The sequence below is a fragment of the Crocodylus siamensis genome, chromosome 6 (genome assembly GCF_052110815.1).
Source record: "Crocodylus siamensis isolate JL-2025a chromosome 6, ASM5211081v1, whole genome shotgun sequence".
Lineage (NCBI taxonomy): Eukaryota > Metazoa > Chordata > Crocodylia > Crocodylidae > Crocodylus > Crocodylus siamensis.
Genome location: NC_143400.1, coordinates 98,646,207 through 98,667,044, shown reverse-complemented (window position 1 = coordinate 98,667,044; position 20,838 = coordinate 98,646,207). Strand labels below are relative to the sequence as shown.

At 42.7% G+C, this 20,838-nt stretch overlaps 1 protein-coding gene across 13 annotated transcripts in view; it reads right to left on the bottom strand.

Annotated features, from left to right (window-relative positions):
• DLG1 (discs large MAGUK scaffold protein 1) overlaps positions 1-20,838 on the bottom strand; it is a 313,387-nt gene that overhangs the window by 210,134 nt on the left and 82,415 nt on the right. The window lies entirely within an intron of this gene.

The following is a 20,838-nucleotide window of genomic DNA, read 5'->3' as shown; positions in this document are numbered from 1 at the left end:
CAGTCAATACCACTTAGAAAAAACAAAACTGAAGATTCAAAATATGTCTCTTTTAAAGGACCACCATTAAATTAAAGATCCTTTTAAATGTTTTCCTCCTCGAAATACAAACAACTTCTAAAAAATCCCACAAAACCAAATGCCTGGTAGTTCAGTCTATTCTACAGCACTGTGCATTAGCCTCATTGTCTTTCTGGGGTGACGTCAGTTCCTCCTTTCTACGTTTAGTTTTACATAAGCGGTAGTAAATATTTTCAAACTTATAAAATTACTGTAACAATCAAAACTTGAATTAAGAAACTGGGATAGCAAATGGCCAACCTGAAGTCACATTTCTAACCTGGCTAGTTTTTATACTCGCAGTCTCTCTCTAACATTATTACATACTTTTACATACTTATTACATACTTCTAATTTCAATGACAATGGGAAGGTAATTATTCCAACCCCATTATCTTCTCAAAATACGTTCTTCAGCATGCACCAGAAAAACAAATTTATAAACAAATTCATGTATGCACTGCAAAATGTTTCTCTTAACCTAAGTTCCAGGTGTATTCCAAAAGCATGCAGTTCCTCTTCTTGCTGTTATATTCATGTTCCCTCCCATTCAGGGAAAAATCACTTTGGTAATCCTATAAACTCTTAGAGCAAGGGACTAGTATGGCTGAATGTTTTGTACCACATGTTTATGGTGCAGAATTCTGTTGTATTACATAAAACCTAGGAAATAATTTATACTTTAGCAGCAAAAAGGTATGAATGTTCACAAACAAAAGCAAAGTCATCATTAATCCACATTCTGGCACAGGGGTGGGCAAAATGCGGCCCACCAGGCCATTCTATCGGGCCCGCACGGCCCCTAAAACATTTAGAAAATTCATATTTATCTGCTCCAGGCTGCCTGTTACGTGGCCCTCGATGATTTGTCAAAACTCAGTAAGCGGCCCTCCACCCAAAATAATAGCCAGCCAGGGTCCTGTATGATGGGTGACTCCATGGCTGATCTCACACAAGGCATTTTTCTCCAGCCACTCCCTTCAGTGTTTAAAGAAGAGGTGTGGAAAACTGCCTCTCACCTGAAATACAGGGACCTGGGGAAGGGAAGCAACTTTAACATTCAATTGAACCAGTAAATATGTATCCCCCCACACAAACGTGGATGGAAAGGAGCAAAGACTGATATTCCTGGTTCGGACAGTTGTAGTATACACCCTCAAAAATCCAGGTACTCAAATTATTCAGAGCATAACTTCTGAAGCACGTATGATCTCTGGGACAGCTGTCACTTGAACTCGCCAAGATGCAATGTTTTTTTTAAAGTAACCTGAGCTGGATGTACTTATTGTAGTCATGGGTGGTCCCTCAATACAAGGACGACAGTCTTTGAGTAAAAAGAAGAAAAGAAAAATCAGTTATAACAGGACTCATAGGGAGCTCTTCTACAACAGAAAGAATACTTGATGCCAAATTAAGTCACTTCTCTTCAAAAGTGAAAATGGGGAGCAAATGAAAGCCTCCACTTCTGTGACAGACTGTTGTGCTCTTTCTGAATGGCTTCCAGTCGGTTTGTAAAATACTGCCTGGCGGGTTTTGGGAGAGGAAGATGGTAGTTTTTAATAAGGTAGTCACACAATACACAGGAGACCTTAAACTACAGACATTTTAAGCTACAGAACAACCTTCTGTTTCATGGAAACAATTCTCACACATTTTTAGGAACAGCAGAAAAAAGTGAGTCTTCCTAAAAATTCAATGTGTGATATACAATAACAAGTCTTTGTCTTCAGACCCCAAAACAGGACAGCTTCTGAGAATTCATCGGCGTAATCCCTCCTCCAATATCTGCGCTCTGAGCTCAGAGCACCAGTTGTCCTGCAGTCGTATTCCCAGCTCCAAGGGCTACTTGTAGCTGGTGCTATTGTTTTTAATGGTGTAGAAATGCAATTCTCTAAATCAACATAATACCAAACGCAGGGCTAGATCTTCTGCCTTTGAAATCAGAAACAAAAAGCTCACTGGTATCAAAGAAGGCATATCATCCCATATCCATAATTGGTTATGAGCAAGTAGCATATTTGTTCATAAGCAAGAATATTTTTAAAAGCTATCCCAACTGGATCAGGGCCTTGCAGTGCTAGATGCAGCACACACAACAGCACAGCTGCCCTCAAGAACACTAAATTAAAATAAAGTTGGTTTGGTATATCCTAGATATGATCCTACTCTCTAACTAGTTGGTTTCCGTAAGTTATCTGAATGTGAAACAGAAGAACTGGATGCACTTATTACACTGGACTTTGCACTTTCCAGGCCACATAGCAACAAGACCAAGCTGTAATACCAAGATAACATTTATATTAATAATTTGCAAAGATTTAGAATTACATTAGTGTGGTGCTAGGATTCCAATATATATACAAAAGTTTCAGAAAATTCAAAATATTAGGTCCCTTGCTAACTCAAACTTTGTTCCCCTTTTACAAGTTATATTTTTCGTCATTTTAAGATAAACAAATACCACACATACTTACACAAAAAAGACTAATTTCTTTGATTTACGTGGGAAACACATACTTTTTTGAGATTTATAACATTTTCAAAACATTAAGTTCTGAATAGAGAACAAGAATGCAAGTTACTTCCCTTCCTCATCTTTGGTAAGTTTACAAGTGACTTAAAAAAGAATCGCTGCTTCAACTACAGCTGTAACATCATTACAGCTTTGAAAATCCCCATTATGCTGAAGCAACCTGAGCTACAAACTCAATGACATTTGTTAACATTTCCTCAACAGAGGATGGACAAACAAAATAAACAGGTTTGCAGCGAGTGGATTCTAGATGCACATGCTATAATGTTGTTTCACTTCATTTGGATTAATTTTCATTTACAAATTATACAATGTTCTGAAGCTTATAACCACAGATAATTTACAAGAAATTAGGCTTTCTGCAACACACTTAAACTAACTGGAAAACAGCAGACATTAGGAACTCAAGAGATGGTCATGCCCGATCTGTAGGTATTCCACCTGAATCTATGATTTATGGATTCCAAATCAGGGGTAACAAGTCACATGCTAAAACAGATGTAAAGAACAGCTGCTAAGATGATCAAGGAAATGGAAAAGCTCTCTGACAAGAGATCAGAAGAGTTTAGTGTAGGAGAGGAAAGACAGAGAGAATATGATTTGAACAGCTGGTTAATCTAAGGAACAAGGTTTGTCACAAGAAGAAATGGGTATTTTCTGGCCCTGAATGAAATGAGGTTGGACATTAGAAGGTTTCTGAGTACCAGCCAGTGAGGAAGAGCATCCTGGTAGGACTGGGGGAGGTGGGAGAGGAGGAGGATGCCACATCTGATTAGCTTCAAGGTGCAGTTTGACCAGTTTAGGAAAAGAAATGATCAAACACAACCAGACAGGATTACCCAGAAAACCTCTTCCAGTCCCATGAGTTGATGGTGGAACTAAAACACGTGAGATCTGAAAAGAGAAGTTAAATCTTCTCCTGTTCACAGATCAGATCATATACTGTATAACCCAAACTCAAAAAACGAGACAACTCATTCTGTTAATAGATGAATCAACACCATCTAAAGTACTTATGGCTTGTTTTAAATAGAAATTGTCAGGATAGGAGTGTGAATAATTTTGCATAATAGTTGTAAAAAAAACAACAACAGCACCGCCCCCTCCCCCCCAAAACCAAACAACTAGTTGTTTCCCCCCCACTAAAGTGCCCACTTAGCCAGCTACGTTAAGTGGAGGCTGATAAGGGGATCTGCTTTTATTTTGCTGAAGAGGTGTCCTCTTCAGAGAGACTGAGCCACGATTTGACAAGCGCACTTGCGCACTGCTGAGGGCTGGCAAAGGACAAACTCTTGTTTTCAGCTACACTGACATAGCTAATTAAATTTATGTCAAGCAGGTGAAGAAACATGCTGAAACAGAACAACTTCCAAAGAAGACAGGGCAGATATGCACCTTTACAGACTAACTGAATAAAATACACAGAGAACATCAGCTTTCAAGAACTCAAGTTCATGTCATCAGATGAATTCAACCTGGGTTCAGGAAAGCTCGTGCTTGTATCTACACAACCTTCTGACTGACTTCAGACTAACACAGCTAACAACCTCTCTTCCGTAGGAGGAATGTAGCCAGAACAAGGGGATCTCTCAGATGAAAGGAGACTCCCTGTTTCCAGTATGTAAAAAGTGTTCCACGACTAAGTCTGTGGCAAAACCCCCCAGTTTTCCCTTTTTTTTTAAATTTAAAAAATACATTCCCTCCCCTTCCCCAACCATTTCTATGTCTTTCTTTGCCCTCTCTATTCCTTATAGGTAGTTATAAGTAGTCATAGAGAGGTTAAGTTCTTGTAGTCATTTATTGTGACGAGCCCCTTTTTATACTGTAAATAATGCTGTTATTTTTGTATTGATTTTTACCGTTTTATATTGTATTCCTATTATGTTTGCATTGATTTTTATTGTTTTACTTTGATATCATATTGATATGATTTAGGCCTGTTCCTGTAAATTAACCAAAGTAATGTCAAGCCCCCATCTTGTATGTCAAGTCTCCATTTTGTGTCCCCTGTCTGGGCAGACCCTATTGTAACTGTGCTGCAACTATGACACAAACCTACCCCTCCCACGTAGATTGGTTCCTGGATGAATGAGGGTGCTTGGGACATAATGGTAGCAAACCTGAAAATAGCTCCTGCTGAATGACCAGACCATCAGCTTCACGACTAGACCATCAACTTAATGACTGGACCACGGCCTTGTATTGACTCTCCCTGAAACCACAGACCTACTCCCAGGACCAGAGATAAAACCCAATATTTAAAAGATAAAGACCCTCCAAGAAGCTAGCAACTCCACCATTGTATCCCACCGGACAATGAGGATACCTGGAACTGCATGACCTCATCTGAACAGGACTGACCCTTGCCTGGGCAAGTCCTCCCCGTTGGAGTTGCACGTAGCCCAACCCTGTAAAAGGGGTGGTAGAGAGTGACCTCCTTGGGATGCCCTCTGCATCTGAACCAGCACTACAACACGCGGCCTATCCACCCAGAGGCCCTGCCGGCAGCCCCCTCTGGACAACACCTAATATCCAGCTGCTCTACAGGGGTAATGCATGATTTCACAGATTTCATAGATATTAGGGCTGGAAGGGACCTCGGAAGATCATCAAGTCCAGCCCCCTGCCCCAGGGGCAGGAAGTCAGCAGGGATCCCAGGAGGCTCTGGTGCAGTGCCGAGGCTGGGACCAACAAACAGCTGCTTGTTGGTCCCACCCTTCCCACCACACCAGAATTTTGAACCAGCTCTGGTGCAGGCGGGGAGGCTGGGGAAGAAAGGAAGGCCCCTCTTTCCACCCTGCACTGGAATGGATTCAAGACTCTGGTGCAGTGAGAAAGCTGGAACCAGCCACCAGCTGACTGCCAGTCCCAGTTATACCAGTTCAAGAGTCCGGTGCGGTGGGAGGATTGGGACTGTCAAACAGCAGCTTCGTGCTCCTAGTTCCCACAATGTACCGGATGGAGTCTGCAACAGCTCCAGTGCTTAGGATGTGTTTTATTTAGATTGTAAGAAGCATCATCATCTTTCTACTGCTCAGGAAACTCTGCGATTCACAGTAATGCTCATTACAATCTGAAAAAAAGACTGAAGTGTGATGTGTGACAAAGCACAATATGACAAATGTGTAAGGGCCAAATTCTAGGAGGCTGTAAATTACTGCAGCTCCACAGCAGCAACATAATACAAAACTCAATTTATCTACTCAGTTTATCTCTAACAAAGATCTGGGTCAAGCCTATCTGATTTCATTCCCATGTTTCGAGGGAGCAAGTATTTCAGGCCAGATACATAAATTACTATGTCGGCCTCTCTAGGGATAATTAAGGCTTCTTAAGAAAAAGATTTTATAATGAGAAATCTCTAACAGTGGTGGGTAGCAGCAGACCGCCAAAACCAACTACATTGGTTACAGAATAACTCTGTGTTTTAAACTGCAAACCCATGTCAGCTTCAGAATTCAGATTCTTTACAGGTTATGAACTCAACACTCCAGATGGCTCATCAAATAGAAAGTGAATTAATCAGAGGAACATCCTCAGCTAACAGGTCATCCACTGGCTACATGAAAAAGTAGCAATTAAAATGTTTACATTCAATCTGTATTATCCCACTATCACAGCGAGTCAATAGTAATTTCTTAGACCTAAATTAAATCAAGAATAGCAAAACATTTCCTGGATGCAGATATCAAATGCACGACAAAAAAAAAAATCTCTATTTATGGCCAGATTTTCCAAAAATCAGACATTTGGTTCACACACAGATTTTAAACACATTTTAAACTGTTTATCAAATGCTTCAAGGAACAAAAAAGATAGATGAAAAATAAATTAGGTAAATAAAAACACAAAATATTTTGAAGGAAATGTGCATATTCTATAAACACAAAAGTCAAGCCAACATAATATGAAAACAATGATCACCTATTACACATTAACAGAGGTGCAAAGGTCCGGGTCTTCAACTGCATCTAAGCAGCATGTGACAAAAGGCAGGAATGAGCCAAACTTTATATGCCCCCCAAACCAAAATATTTGGGCCTGCTTAGCCAACAAAGCAATGTAGAAAAACCCAAGCTGCACCCATCTGCAAAGAGTACCAATGAATCATCTTACTTCTGCAGACAGAAACTGCCAGAACCCAAGGGAGCCTTTGCTTTTGCCCGACACCTCAAGTGTCCACGGGAGCTGAGAGGGGCTTTCCCAAAGGACTATTTATGCAGGGTTTAAGCCATAAATGATGGCATACTGGGTCAGCCCACCGGTCTGTCTATCCTTGTATCCTGTACCCCACACCGTGAAAGAGTGGATGTTAGGAGGAGAAGTATTTATCCAGGCTGATCTATCCCCCGGCCCCAGGGGCATCAAACATCCAGCCTACAAAGGTGGGTCATCTGGCACGTGAGGCTTCTTACGGCCTGGGCCATGCACCTCTGCAGATGCAGATGCAGGCCATGGGGCCCAGTAGTCAGAGGCTTCAGGAGTCCTCATTTGGAGGCTGCAGCCCTACGATCACGTTCAACACCCCCCAACAGACCTATCCTGCATGAATGTGTCTAATCCTCTTTCAAGCCTGGCTAAATTGTGAGCCTCTACAACAGCCAAGGCTGCAACTGAACTCCAACTAGCTTCAAGCATCAAGGACAACAAAAAGTCCTTTTTCAGATATGTGGGGAGCCGGAGGAAAAGCAAGGGCAATGTTGGACCCCTGCTAAACCAGATGGGGCAACTGACAACTGACGCCCAGGAAAAAGCCAACCTATTAAATAGGTACTTTGCATCAGTCTTTCATCAGTCACACGGGATGCCCATGCCTGCTATGGGACAGGGAAATCTGGGTGAGGGGGATCCCCTACCCTCCATAAATGCTGACCTCGTGAAGGAACACCTTGAGAAGCTGGATACCTTCAAGTCAGCTGGCCCTGACAATCCGCACCCCAGGGTACTCAAGGAGCTGGCGAGCGTCATAGCCCAGCCCCTGGCACGGGTCTTTGAAAACTCCTGACGCTCTGGTGTAGTGCCCGAAGACTGGAAGAAGGCCAATGTGGTGCCGATCTTCAAGAAAGGGAGGAGAGTGGATCCGGCTACTTCTATCCTGGGGAAGATCTTAGAAAAGTTTATTAAGGAGGCCAGCCTTGAGGGACTGGCCCAGGCTAACATCCTAAGGGACAGCCAGCACGGGTTTGTTGCGGGTAGGTCTTGTTTGACCAATCTCATTTCCTTCTATGACCAGGTGACCTATCACCTGGACAAGGGAGAAGAGGTTGATGTCATATATCTTGACTTCAAAAAAGCTTTTGATCTGGTATCCCACGATCACCTCTTGGCCAAACTGCCCAGTTGTGGCCTTGGCTCCACCACGATCCGCTGGCTGGGAAATTGGCTTCGTGGTCGGACCCAGAGGGTTGTGATTGATGGCAGTCACTCATCGTGGTGCCCTGTGACCAGTGGGGTCCCCCAAGGCTCTGTCCTGGGACCCATACTGTTCAACATCTTCATTAACGATGTGGACATTGGAGTCAGGAGTGGACTGGCCAAGTTCGCCGATGACACCAAACTTTGGGGCAAAGCATCCATGCCAGAAGATAGGCGGGTGATGCAGGCTGACCTGGACAAGCTCAGCAAATGGGCAGACGAGAACCTGACGGTGTTTAACACCGAAAAATGCAAGGTTCTCCACCTTGGGAGGAAAAACCTGCAGCATCCTTTTAGGCTCGGCAGTGCTATGCTGGCTAGCACTACGGAAGAAAGAGACTTGGGGGTCATCATTGACCACAAGATGAACATGAGCCTGCAACGCGATGCTGCGGCTAGTAAAGCGACCAAAATGCTGGCGTGCATCCATAGATGCTTCTCGAGCAAATCCCGGGACGTCATTCTCCCCTTGTACTCGGCCTTGGTGAGGCCGCAGCGGGAGTACTGCGTCCGGTTTTGGGCTCCACAATTCAAAAAGGATGTGGAGAAGCTTGAGAGAGTCCAGAGGAGAGCCACGTGCATGATCAGAGGTCAGGAAAACAGATCTTACGATGACAGGCTGAGAGCCATGGGACTCTTTAGCCTGGAAAAGCGCAGGCTCAGGGGTGATCTGATGGCCACCTATAAGTTTATCAGGGGTGACCACCAGGATCTGGGGGAATGTCTGTTCACCAGAGCGCCCCAAGGGATGACGGGGTCGAACGGTCACAAACTCGTGCAAGACCGTTTCAGGCTGGACATAAGGAAGAATTTCTTTACTGTCCGAGCCCCCGAGGTCTGGAACAGTCTGCCAGCGGAGGTGGTTCAAGCACCTACACTGAACACCTTCAAGAGTAAATTGGATGCTTATCTTGCTTGGATCCTATGACCCCAGCTGACTTCCTGCCCTTTGGGCACGGGGCTGGACTCGATGATCTCCCAAGGTCCCTTCCAGCCCTAATGTCTATAAAATCTATGAAATCTACAGTGGCAATTCTACCATCTGGGGACTTCACTTTTACTGGGAGGCCAAGTAACCTTGTTCACTGCCTTCTTACCTACCTTCCACCAGGAAACAAAGCAATCAAAGACAAAAATTAGAACTCATATGTCTAGAAGTAGAGGAATTGAGAGGAAAGGATTATAGTGGGTGATATCTTTTACTGGACTAACTGTGTAGTTGGGAGGCATACAGACAAGCTTTTGAATAAGAGGTACTGTACCCTTCCTCAGGCCTCAGAGAGAATCCATACACTTTACATTGTTAAAATCACACACTGTAAGCCACAGGGTCGGGGCCAGCACTATTTCACTAATGCTGGACAAACTGCAAGTGCTAAGGAAAGGAAACCCTAGCTCCATGCTCAGAGAAGGAGTTGATGCATGGGGGATGGAGGGAACCAAGTTGCTGCCTGGACTCCAGGCTTTTAACAGAAGATCAGTGTGCCTTACCGGCTCGGCTGCTGAGCCTACTTCTTGTACAAATCCTAACATGCAGTAAACCATTAAGCAAATGTCCCAAACTGTGTTCAAGCACAAGGACTGTACGCAGGGGTTTGGAGACAGTAGAAAAAAAACTCTCTTAGTGAGACTGCCCCAGGAACTGGAGCAGAATCAAGACCCACCAGTAATGCAGGGGTTGGTCCCCTGTCCTCTGCCAGCTTAGGCACAGCAGGCACAAGCACACAGTTTCCCAGCAAACCAGACTGAGTTTGTCAAAGACAGCGTAACAAACGTTTTTACCCCAGGCCTCGGTCAGAAAGAGGATTAAGAGACTATGAAGGGAAAACAATTCAAATAATCAGTAGCCCAATTTACCAACCTTGAAGAGGTTCTGTAACATGTTACGTTTCATCATTGGCAACAGAAACACAGGAAGAACACAGAAAATGAGAACACGTTTTTCTACTTCAGAAAAAACAGGTTCTCTTTTCCTTACGGTCTACTATTCTGTTGCACAGTTCAGAGGCAGCTCATAAAAATGATTTCTGAACTTCTGATTTGTGTCCATTTGACAATCAGACCCTCATTTTAAAAAGGTCTTAGTTACAGGTAGGTATAACAACTACAAATACTGAAAGATTAAGTTATATATGGTTTGTCAGATATACCTCTGTGAAGCTACAGTGAACTGATATGCAAATCCATCTCAAAACAAAATGCATTACATTTTCCAAGCTGTGTATCAGGACTACAGGAAGAAACTATTTTTGGAACGAGCCTTGCGATCCAGGTTTAACTTGTATTATCTATATTTGTAATCCTACTGGACTGACTTCAGAATGCGTCCTGAAGAGTATCTTAATTAGGGTTAGACTGCCTGATATTTTCCTACTAGTTTTTACATGGTTTCTCTGAGTTTCCAAAGAAACATTCGGCAATCTGATTACGGTAATTAAACACCCTTCTAGGAAAACTAAGGGAAGTATTTAAAAAAAAAAAGATGGTGATGACTCTAATGTACACTGATGGTACAAATTTAACCTTAATCTTTGGCTGACTATCAATATAAAACCAGGGAATGTAAATGTTTCTAATTTTTTGGCCACAGAAGGAATATTTCAGCAAACTACAAACTGAGACAGTGATACGTGTCTGTCAATTAACACGAATTTACTGAAGCTAGGATTCAATACTGATAATATGCAGCATGCCAGATAGCTACATGCAATTAGCTTATTAGAAAAAGATAAAGATAGCACACATATAGACAGGATATTTTACACATGACAAAAACCTAAGTGCCATGCTGGGCCAGACCAGTGGTCCAGCTAGCCCGTATTCTGCCTCTGAGTGTGGCAGAAAGGGGTGATATAGAGGGACAGCATTAAACTGGATCCCCTGAATGATCCACCTTGCCACTGCAATGCCAGGGAAGCAGTTGGTTACCACATGCTCACATCAGCACAGGTAAGGACCATGCTACAAGGAAGACAGAAATGCCCACAGTCTGAGCTAGCAGGAAATATCCCTTCCTGGCTCCAAATGGTAATCAGCAAAAGCCCCGAGACATGATATCACCAGATGCCTTCTAGATCACAAAAACTAACTTTCTACCCTCGGCTGGGGACCATAATAATACAGCTACATCATACATGCTGGCCAGTGAGCCACAACTCCCCGTCCCGCCATATTCCCACTATGAAACTTAGCTATTTCAACCTTACACAGACTCAGATCCTCTTCCTTCCCCACTTTGCTGGAGAATCACCAAACGGCACTCCTCTGATAGCCAGAAATCATCTGTTTACTCACAATCTCAGTTTAGCCACAGCCAGTTTATAGTCATTTGATCTTGTGCCACTATGGTTTTTCAACTTCAAAGGCTGTGCTTCTACCCTAATATTCATCTCATGAATTTAATTGTAAAGAGTGATATTTCCTCGCAATTGCCATTTTGCTGTTTTCTTCAAAGCGTTAGCATTTACTGAACACCTCCTCCACATACTTTTGTAATAATCTTTTCTGCTTCTTTTGACAGTTACTTTTGCTTTTACACAGATTAATTATACGTATCACCCTAAACCAGGGGTGATCAACCCCAGACCTGCAGGCCAAACCTGGCCCGCAGAACCACAGCACCCAGGCTCCCGCCTCCCTGCGGGGCAGGAAATCTGGCAGCAGGCAGGAGCAGCAATAAATACTGTCAGGCCTTCCCTGCTACCTTCTACCCCGCTTTGCTCAGCCAGCTCAGGCCCAGCTGCCCCTCTGTGCACCCAGACCAGGCTTTGCTGTGCCCCATATTGGGCACACCAGCTGGATCCAGCCCATGGATGGACCAGTACTGCCCAAAAGGCCACAAAGGTTTAATTGTGCAATCTTTCCCTGAAAAGGCAATTAAAACACACAATTAAATTGTCTTCCTTTTTGAAAATAACGTATTGCAGAGTACCGTCTAAGCATGTTACAGTTCATACCATGCAAACTTTCCTTTTAATGAAGAGGTTTTCAGAGGATTGTGGAATAAAAGTATTTTCAGATATTTTAAAAATGTTTTATTTTACTTTGCCCTCAAGAGGTAAGCTCAAGGCTGTGGACCTCTCTGGAAAAATTAAGTAACGTCACTTAGTACCTGAAGCAATAAAGGTGACTATATGTTTTCCAGGAAATAGAGGAAGAATTCTTTATCCAAATTTTCAAATACATTTGTGACTTAAGGCTCTTACTGTATTTTACCGTACAACATATTATTTTAAATGTTTTTAAAAAAAGCTTTGTTAGTCATCTTAAGAGTAAAGCAGAGAAGGAACGCCGGGGGGAAGGGAAGGGGGGAGGTGCACTAGCACCCACTTTCAGTCGTGTAGCCCACAGACAGTGAGCTATCTACTGCCAAGAGCTCTGGTCTCCGCCGTGAGTCACAGACCCCTCTCCCCCTCCCCACCACCAATTACCATTGCAAAATTCTTGATCCACTCCTGGAGAAAAGCACTTGAGGGCCACAAGTGTGATGGGACCATGTTCTGTTCCACTACCACTTTTAACTGTTCAGTAAGATGCAAAAAAATGAATCTTGTATTCACCCACCATTTTCCATTACTGCAACTGGTAGTATGATCAACCTTCTGGGCAAAGCAAGAAGAGTCTATGTGAAATTCCTTGCAAGCACCTACAGCATTCATTCTCTTTGATGCACATACTTCAAAGGGGATACCAAAGGGACTACAATATGATCCTGAGGCTCCATATGTGCATCTCTTTCAGCAAAGAGGCAATTTAGAGAGGAGTGCCTCATTTAGAGAGAGGAACCCAGGGTGCTTAAGAAACCTGATTTCATAGATTTCATAGACATTCAGGCTGGAAGGGACCTCGGAAGATCATCAAGTCCAGGCCCCCGCCCAAAGGGCAGGAAAAGTTAGCTGGGGTCATAGGATCCCAGCAAGATAAGCATCCAATTTACTCTTGAAGGTGTTCAATGTAGGTGCTTGAACCACCTCTGACAACAAGCTGTTCCAGACCTTGGGGGCTTGGACAGTAAAGAAATTCTTCCTTATGTCCAGCCTGAAATGGTCTTGCAGCAGTTTATGACTGTTCGACCTTGTCATCCCTTGGGGCGCTCTGGTGAGCAAACGCTCCCCCAGATACTGGTGGTCACCCCTGATAAAAAACTTAGAGGTGGCCACCACATCACCCCTGAGCCTGCGCTTTTCCAAGCTAAAGAGCCCCATGGCTCTCAGCCTGTTGTCGTAAGGTCTGTTTTCCTGACCTCTGATCATGCGCGTGGCTCTTCTCTGGACTCTCTCAAGCTTCTCCACATCCTTTTTGAATTGTGGAGCCCAAAACCGGACGCAGCACTCCCGCTGCAGCCTCACCAAGGCCGAGTACAAGGGGAGAATGACGTCCCGGGATTTGCTCGAGAAGCATCTATGGATGCACGCCAGCATTTTGGTCGCTTTACTAGCCGCAGCATCGCATTGCAGGCTCGTGTTCATCTTGTGGTCAATGATGACCCCCAAGTCTCTTTCTTCCGTAGTGCTAGCCAGCGTAGCACTGCCAAGCCTAAAAGGATGCTGCAGGTTTTTCCTCCCTAGGTGGAGAACCTTGCATTTTTCGGTGTTAAACACCGTCAGGTTCTCATCCGCCCATTTGCTGAGCTTGTCCAGGTCAGCCTGGATCACCCGCCTGTCTTCTGGTGTGGATGCTTTGCCTCAACGTTTGGTGTCATCGGCGAACTTGGCCAGTCCGCTTCTGACTCCAATGTCCACATCATTAACGAAGATGTTAAACATCTACTGATGCTGCTGCCTCAGGGGAGAATACTTGGTTCTGGTACAAAAACATAAGGAGAAAGCGTGTCAGGCACTCAGCTCCCATAAGAAAAGATGCAGAGGTGTTTGAGAAAGAAGAACGGCTTATCCCTTTTCCTCTGTATTTCCAAGAAAGAAAACTCCCTCTGCTTTAATGACACTCGCCTTGCTGACTCACTTTCCTGCTAATTTCTGTGGGTGCCACCTAGCTCTATTATTCAGGGACTTGGTGAACAACAGGTCCCTGTTCCTTTAGTCCACAACCTTCAGGACTTTATAGACCTCTTTCATATCCCCCCCTCAGCTTTCTCCTTTCCAAACTGACGAGTCCTAGCTTTTTAGTCTCTCCTGGTCTGGCAACTGCTCCAGGCCCCTGATCATTTTGGCTGCCTTTCTCTGGACCTTTTCTAATTCTAGTACACTGTTTATGAGATGTAGAGACAAGAACTACACACAATACTCAAAATTTGGGTGCACCATGGATTTCTATAGTTGCATAATGATGTTCTCTGTTTTGTTTTCAATTGTGTTCTTAATGAGACCCACCATTATATTGGCTTTTTCAGTTGTTGCTGCACACTGAGCTGAGGTTGTTCGAGAACAATCTACAGGTACTCCAAGGTCTCCTTCCTGAGTCATAACAGCTAGATCTCTCCACTACTGTATATGTATAACTGAAGTCATTTCCCCCCCACCCCATGTGCCTTACCTTGCATGTGTCAACACTAAAGTTCCTCTGCCACTTCTCTACACATTCACTTAGCTTGCTACAGTCTTTCTACAGCTCCTTTCTATCAACTTGAGATTGAATTACCGAGGATAATATAGTATCACCTGCAAATCTGGAGATTTCACAAGGTTCTCCCTTTTCTCAATCCACAAAAGAACCTTCCCTCCAATCCTGTGGCAGCTCAATATTTTGAAGAGGGTTTGGGTAAGGGACCTGGTCAAACTTTGTTTTGCAAATCCAAGTGGATTGTCTCAGCTGGATCCCCCTTCTCTATCTTAATACCCTCAAAGAGCTCCAGCAGACTGGTTAGGCAGGACTGCCCTCTATAAGAAGCACATTTACTCTTCTCCAGTATTTCCTATTTGTCCATGCGACTTGAAAAATTTTAGCCTAAAGCAGTTTGGACAGATTATAAAACCAAAAAAATAAGAGGCTAGGAGTTGACTCTGCAAAAAGCCCTAGCTAAAGTTGAATAAATCTGCATATACAAAAAGAATATAACATCATGATGATGATAATGATGGGTGTCAGTGTTTTTAACTCATATCTAGACTGCATTTCTGTACCTAGTCCCCAAACAAGAAAATGCAAAACACATGCCTCAACCCCTGACAATCTTTGCCAAAACAGTTCAAATCACTTGATTTTAACATTGCAACATTCTGTATTTCATAGAATCATAGAAAACGAAGGTTGGAAGGGACCTCAGGAGGTCACATTAGTCTAACCCTAAGCCCCAGCTAGATCATCCCAGCCAAGATTTTGTCTAGCCGAGCCTTGAAAGCCTCCAAGAATGGAGAGTCCCCCACAACCCCTCTCAGTAAACTATTTCAACGCTTTACTGCCCTCCTAGGGAGAAAATTTTTGCCTAATATCCAGCTAAAACTTCCCTTGCTGCAACTGGAGGGCATTGCTCCTTGTCCTGTCATCTGCCTCCACTGAGAACAGCCCAGCTCCATCTGCTTTGCAACCCTCCTGCAAGGAGTTGAAGCTATTTAATCCCCCTCTGCCTTCTCTTCTCCAGACTAAATCAGCCCAGTTCCCTCAGTCTCTCCTTACCAGTCATTTGCCCCAGCCCACGAAACATTTTCATTGCCTTCCACTGGACTCTCTCCAATATGTCCACATCCTTTCTGCACTGGGGGGGGCCCACAACTGGACACAGGACTCCAGATGTGGCCTCCCCAGTGCTGAATAGAGGGGAAGAATCACTGACCTCGATCAGCTCGTAACGCTCCTACCGGTTCAGCCCAGGATGCCATTAGCCTTTTTGGCAACAAGGGCGCACTGTTGGCTCTTATTCAGTTTATTGCCCACCCCAGGTCCTTTATGCAAAGCTGCTGCCCAGCCAGTCAGTCCCCAGCCTGTAGTGGTGCATGCACTTGTCCTTGTTGAACCTCCTGAGATTCCTTCTGACCCAATCTTCCAATTTGTCAAGGTCTCTCTGAATCCTAGCCCTATCTACTATCTTCCACATCTCTACTACTTCCCCCAGCTTGGTGTCATCTGCAGACTTGCTGAGGGTGCATTCATCCCATCTTCCACATCATTGATGCAGACATTGAATAAAACTGGCCCCAGGACTGATCCCTGGGGCACTCTACTTGATACCGGCTGCCAACTGGACATCGAGCCATTGACTACTACTCCCTAAGCCCAATGCCAGTTTTCTGCCCACCTTACAGTCCATTCATGCAGCCTGTATTTCCTTAGCTCGCCTATGAGAATGCTGTGAGAGACCGTATCAAAAGCCTTGCTAAAATCAAGGTACATCACATCTACCAGTCTCCCCTCATCCGCAGAACCAGCGGCCTCGTCATAAAAGCAGTCAGGTTGGTCAGGCACGACTTGCCCTTGGTGAATCCATGCTGACTGTTCCTGATCGCTTCTCCTCCAAGTGCTTACAAATGAATCCCTTGAGGACCTAACTCCATAACTTTTCCAGGGACTGAGGTTTGTCTGACTGGTCTGTAGTTCCCTGGATCCTCCTCCTTCCCTTTCTTAAAGATGGGCACTATGTTTGTCCTTTTCCGGTCATCCTGGACCCCCCCAATCGCCATGAGTTTTTAAAGCTGATGGCTAGTGGCTCTGAAGTTACATCAGCCAACTTCCTCAGCACCCTCGGGTGCACTCCATCTGGCCCAATGTACACACACTTTGGATTTCAAGTGAAAGAACAGTGATTTCCTTTAACAGCTTAACTGGAAGAAAGGGAAATGTCTAAGCAAATGACATCAACCAGCACAGACAGCTGAAGCAGCCTCTTGTGCTTGGATATTTTTAAATGAAAATTTTCAAACTTTAATATTGCATACTTGGAACAGAACTGGGTAAACCACCTATGTTATTTAGGGATCTCTGCTGCATCATTATACATCAAGACACTCACAAAATTGATTGTTGGTAGAGAAAGAATGGCTAAATCCACTGAAATATTGAAATTTTATTTCAGCTAAGAAACAAAATGCCATATATAATTACAAAGGCATCAATATTCATATGGGACATCTCCCTCAGTCTAGAATTTTATTACTAGCAAATACGTATCAAATTGTAAATGGAGCAAAGAATAATACATTGTCTTAAAAGGTATTTGGTCACATGGAGGGAAAGAGAAACACAAAAATGGCAAACTTTTCACTTACTATAATAGCTGTCCACTCTCACAGCTCAGTCTGCTCTGTGTGTAAGGGACTGAACAGCTTGTCCTCCCTTGCTGCACCAGATGCAGCTGTTCGGTATACAGTCATTTAAATATTAACCCTTCAACTTTCTGATAAGCTACAGTATTTGAAGTACATTATGCTTGAAAATAATGCTATTTTAATATTTAAGAAACCAAGCTAAGCTTTAACCTTTTCAGTATTTCACAACAGTCCCATGTTAAAAAGCCCGTATTACATCAGTTCTGCATTCTCTGTGCATTCATTTCAACTATTCTTATCTGCCGTCTAAAAATATTCAGTGCATTCAGGATCTGCTTGACTGCAATACAGGGTGTATGTGCTGTGTCAGTAGTTGTAAACAACTGTGCCTTAAAAAGCGAATAAAAAGACTTGTGTTTGCCAATATGAGAACAAATTATAATAAAAACGTGATAGTTGGGAAATATTTTTGTCAAATTTGCTTCAGTTTAAGTGCCTAACACAGGAAAGTTAAATGGCATTCAAAATGTTATAACAATGCTGCTATTGGTTACACTTTAATGAAAGAGTCTTTGAAGCACACACACAGCTGCCCAGCAATCCCCTGCACGTCAGCAACATCACCGCTCCCCACAGCACGGGCCCAAATGTTCGGTGGAAATTGCTCACGTGCAGTTTTTGCTCTTCTCCCACCAGGGGGCAACCGTGACCCTCCACCCGTGTCTAGAGACCTTGACGCTGCAGATGGTCACAGCCTCCATTTCCATTTCCAAAACTTGAGCAGCAAGACCACAAAGCAGTGGGGAAGCATTAATAACATTACCCTCTTTTTCACACACAGCCATTGTGCCGGATACGACTCCCAGGTGAGCCCACAATAACTGATCCTACCACCAGCTCAGGCTCTGTTCACACAGCCGTTCATCCCCTTCAAGCAAGTACAAGTTTGTGCAGTGCCCTAGGAATCTGTGCCACTTGACAAGTTAATAATGTGTTAAAAATTCTTTTGATGTATGGTTACAAAAATACAGATGCACAGATATACGCTACCACCAATCATCTCCAAGAAGAAATTAACTACCTTAAAAAGGATATCTTCTGTTTTTCTCTCTCAAGATACCTATTATTACCTGCTATTTTTACATAGCAGCTTTTCACTATTAAAAAATGTTTTTCCCTCTGAAACTGTCCAGTACCATCCATACATGAGCTACTACATATTATAGAATGTGTTATAATGAAACACTTGGGTTTTTGGTTACATTTTTTGTTTTTTAAGGGCCATAAGAGAACTACATAGTGGCTGTTCCAGACTTGTATTTACCATCTCATTACATTTTTTACAGTTCTCAGGCAAATGCAAAAGATGTGGATAGAAGAAAAATAGAACAAATAACTACATCCTGGAACTGAATACATCCAAATTACAGATTATATTTAGATAAGTAAATTAAGCCATTAATCTAAATTTACATTAATGCTATACAAAATTCTCAGACATTCTAGCTCTTTTCCCTCAAGATGTAAGAAGCACATTCCATTTCATAAAGCGTCCCACAAATCATAACAGTCTACATCAACCTGATGTCATTGATATATACACATATATCTACAAAGTAGGCATAAAATAGCTACTTCTAGTTGTAAATTAATTTATTTAAATGTTGTTTTAATACATCAAACCACAAATTGTTGTTTTCTAACTGGCTGTTAAATGCTTTAAATTAATTAAAATCTGCATCTGAAAAGTAACTTTTACCTTTATATTCCATCTTTTTTTTTTGAATTGTTGAAGCACTCTCATATTATTTAACAAATGAGCAAAACTATTTTATTGTTAAAGTTATTTTGAAATAGAGCCTGAAAACACTCTCTTAACACAAGTACAATTATCAAGATGTATATATCTTACTACTCTATAATCCCAACAGTTGAATTAGACTAAAATAACTAAAAGCCTGAGGTCCTTGTTAAACCCAAAACTGCCACTAACAATTGCTTCCATCAACATGATGTCAGAAGGCATTTCCAGCCCTGCATATCAATGGGAGTCTCCTGTGTATTTAATTCTTTACAGCTGAAGAAAATGAAAGCCAAGTGCAATAAAGTGATTACATGATTAATGCTGATTGATGAAGAATGACGACATATTACACACAACGTACACCAAATTCCAAGGACCCTTTTGAACAACATCTGAACTGTATAGGTATATCATTCATTACTTTTGTCAGATTCACAGAGACCACTGAGAACCAGCTATCTAATAAATGGAACAAAAGCATACCAGTTAATCTGAATCTTAGCGTCTCATTCCCTCGACATAATGACTTAATCACTAGCAACACATTAAAAAAATTAATCTAAGGTTTTTAGGAAAGCCTCTTTAGACCCACCTTACATCCAAACATTAATGATATTGTGTTGTTGGTGCATGCTACTTTACAGTGGCACAGCATCGGAGAAAAGCAATCCAAGTTTTTGATGCTAGGAGACATTTTCTCAGACCCTGGGCACTTCAATCGATCCGTGATTGAAATTCCAGAAAAATGCCTCTGTAAACGCTGCTTGCTGCCTGCCTTTGACATTTACTCTAGGTCCATAGTACTCAAAACTGAGCTTTCATATAAAAATAGGTTGCATTCCTCAGCAAATGTTGCTCCCTTGCATTAGAGATCAGTTCAGCATTTCAGGACTGCAACTGAAAAATCCTTGTGTCCATCTTCAAACTGTTACACCCCCACTTTTCAGTCAGTTAGATCAGCATGAAGGGACAAGTGTACCAAGGCCCAAAGTCTTGCTGGGATCCCCTCTGCCGGCACCCAGGCTCAGCTCCACCTGCTGCAGTGCAAGCTCTGCCGTCTCCTCCACGAGACGAGAAGCAACTCCAGCCGAGCCACTTGCTCAACGTATGCCCGTGCCAGCTGCTCAAGGGGAGGGGCAAGACGTTGCAGCAAGGGACTCATTACATGGCCCGATGGAGATGAACCCAATACTCTTCCTGCAAGGTGCTTTTGCACTGCACCAATGAACATGTGAAACCTTCTTTAAAAGCCGGCATGCCTAACCTGAAAGTAAACCATGAGTTTGCAGAAGAAATGTCTTCTTTCCTCTGTATGTCTTAAAGGAAAAATAAAGCCAGAAAAAGAAAACAAAAATCTACAACATTTTTACATAAAAGGATGTTAACCCTGAACAGATCCATCCAGTAATTAAGAATTTTGCAACTGGCTTTTAATGTTTTTTTCTGACATGTCAATATGTTAAAACTTGTTTAAGTAGATTTATTCAGCAACACAGAACATCCTATCCAACTTTGCAGCACTGAGAAAAGTTAAGAGATTGCTATGGAAGCATGTGCATTTTCCCAGTTTCATACATTCCAAACTACAAACTTCACTTTTCCAGTCTTTGGTTAAGTTTGCACATAGCTACTGCATTTCAATCAAGTACATATGAGAACTTTTTTCTTGTTTTTAATTAAAACACTAGACTAAAAAATATTTTTTAGTCTTTACCTTAACACTGAGGTAAATGTGAGCACGATTCAAAGATCTCTAAAGCACATTTTATTTAAAATCTTTTTATGTATGATACGTTAATTAGCATGCTTTAATATACAGCATATTTTTAAAAATCTTTGTTTCTCTATTCAATCACAAAATTAGGAAA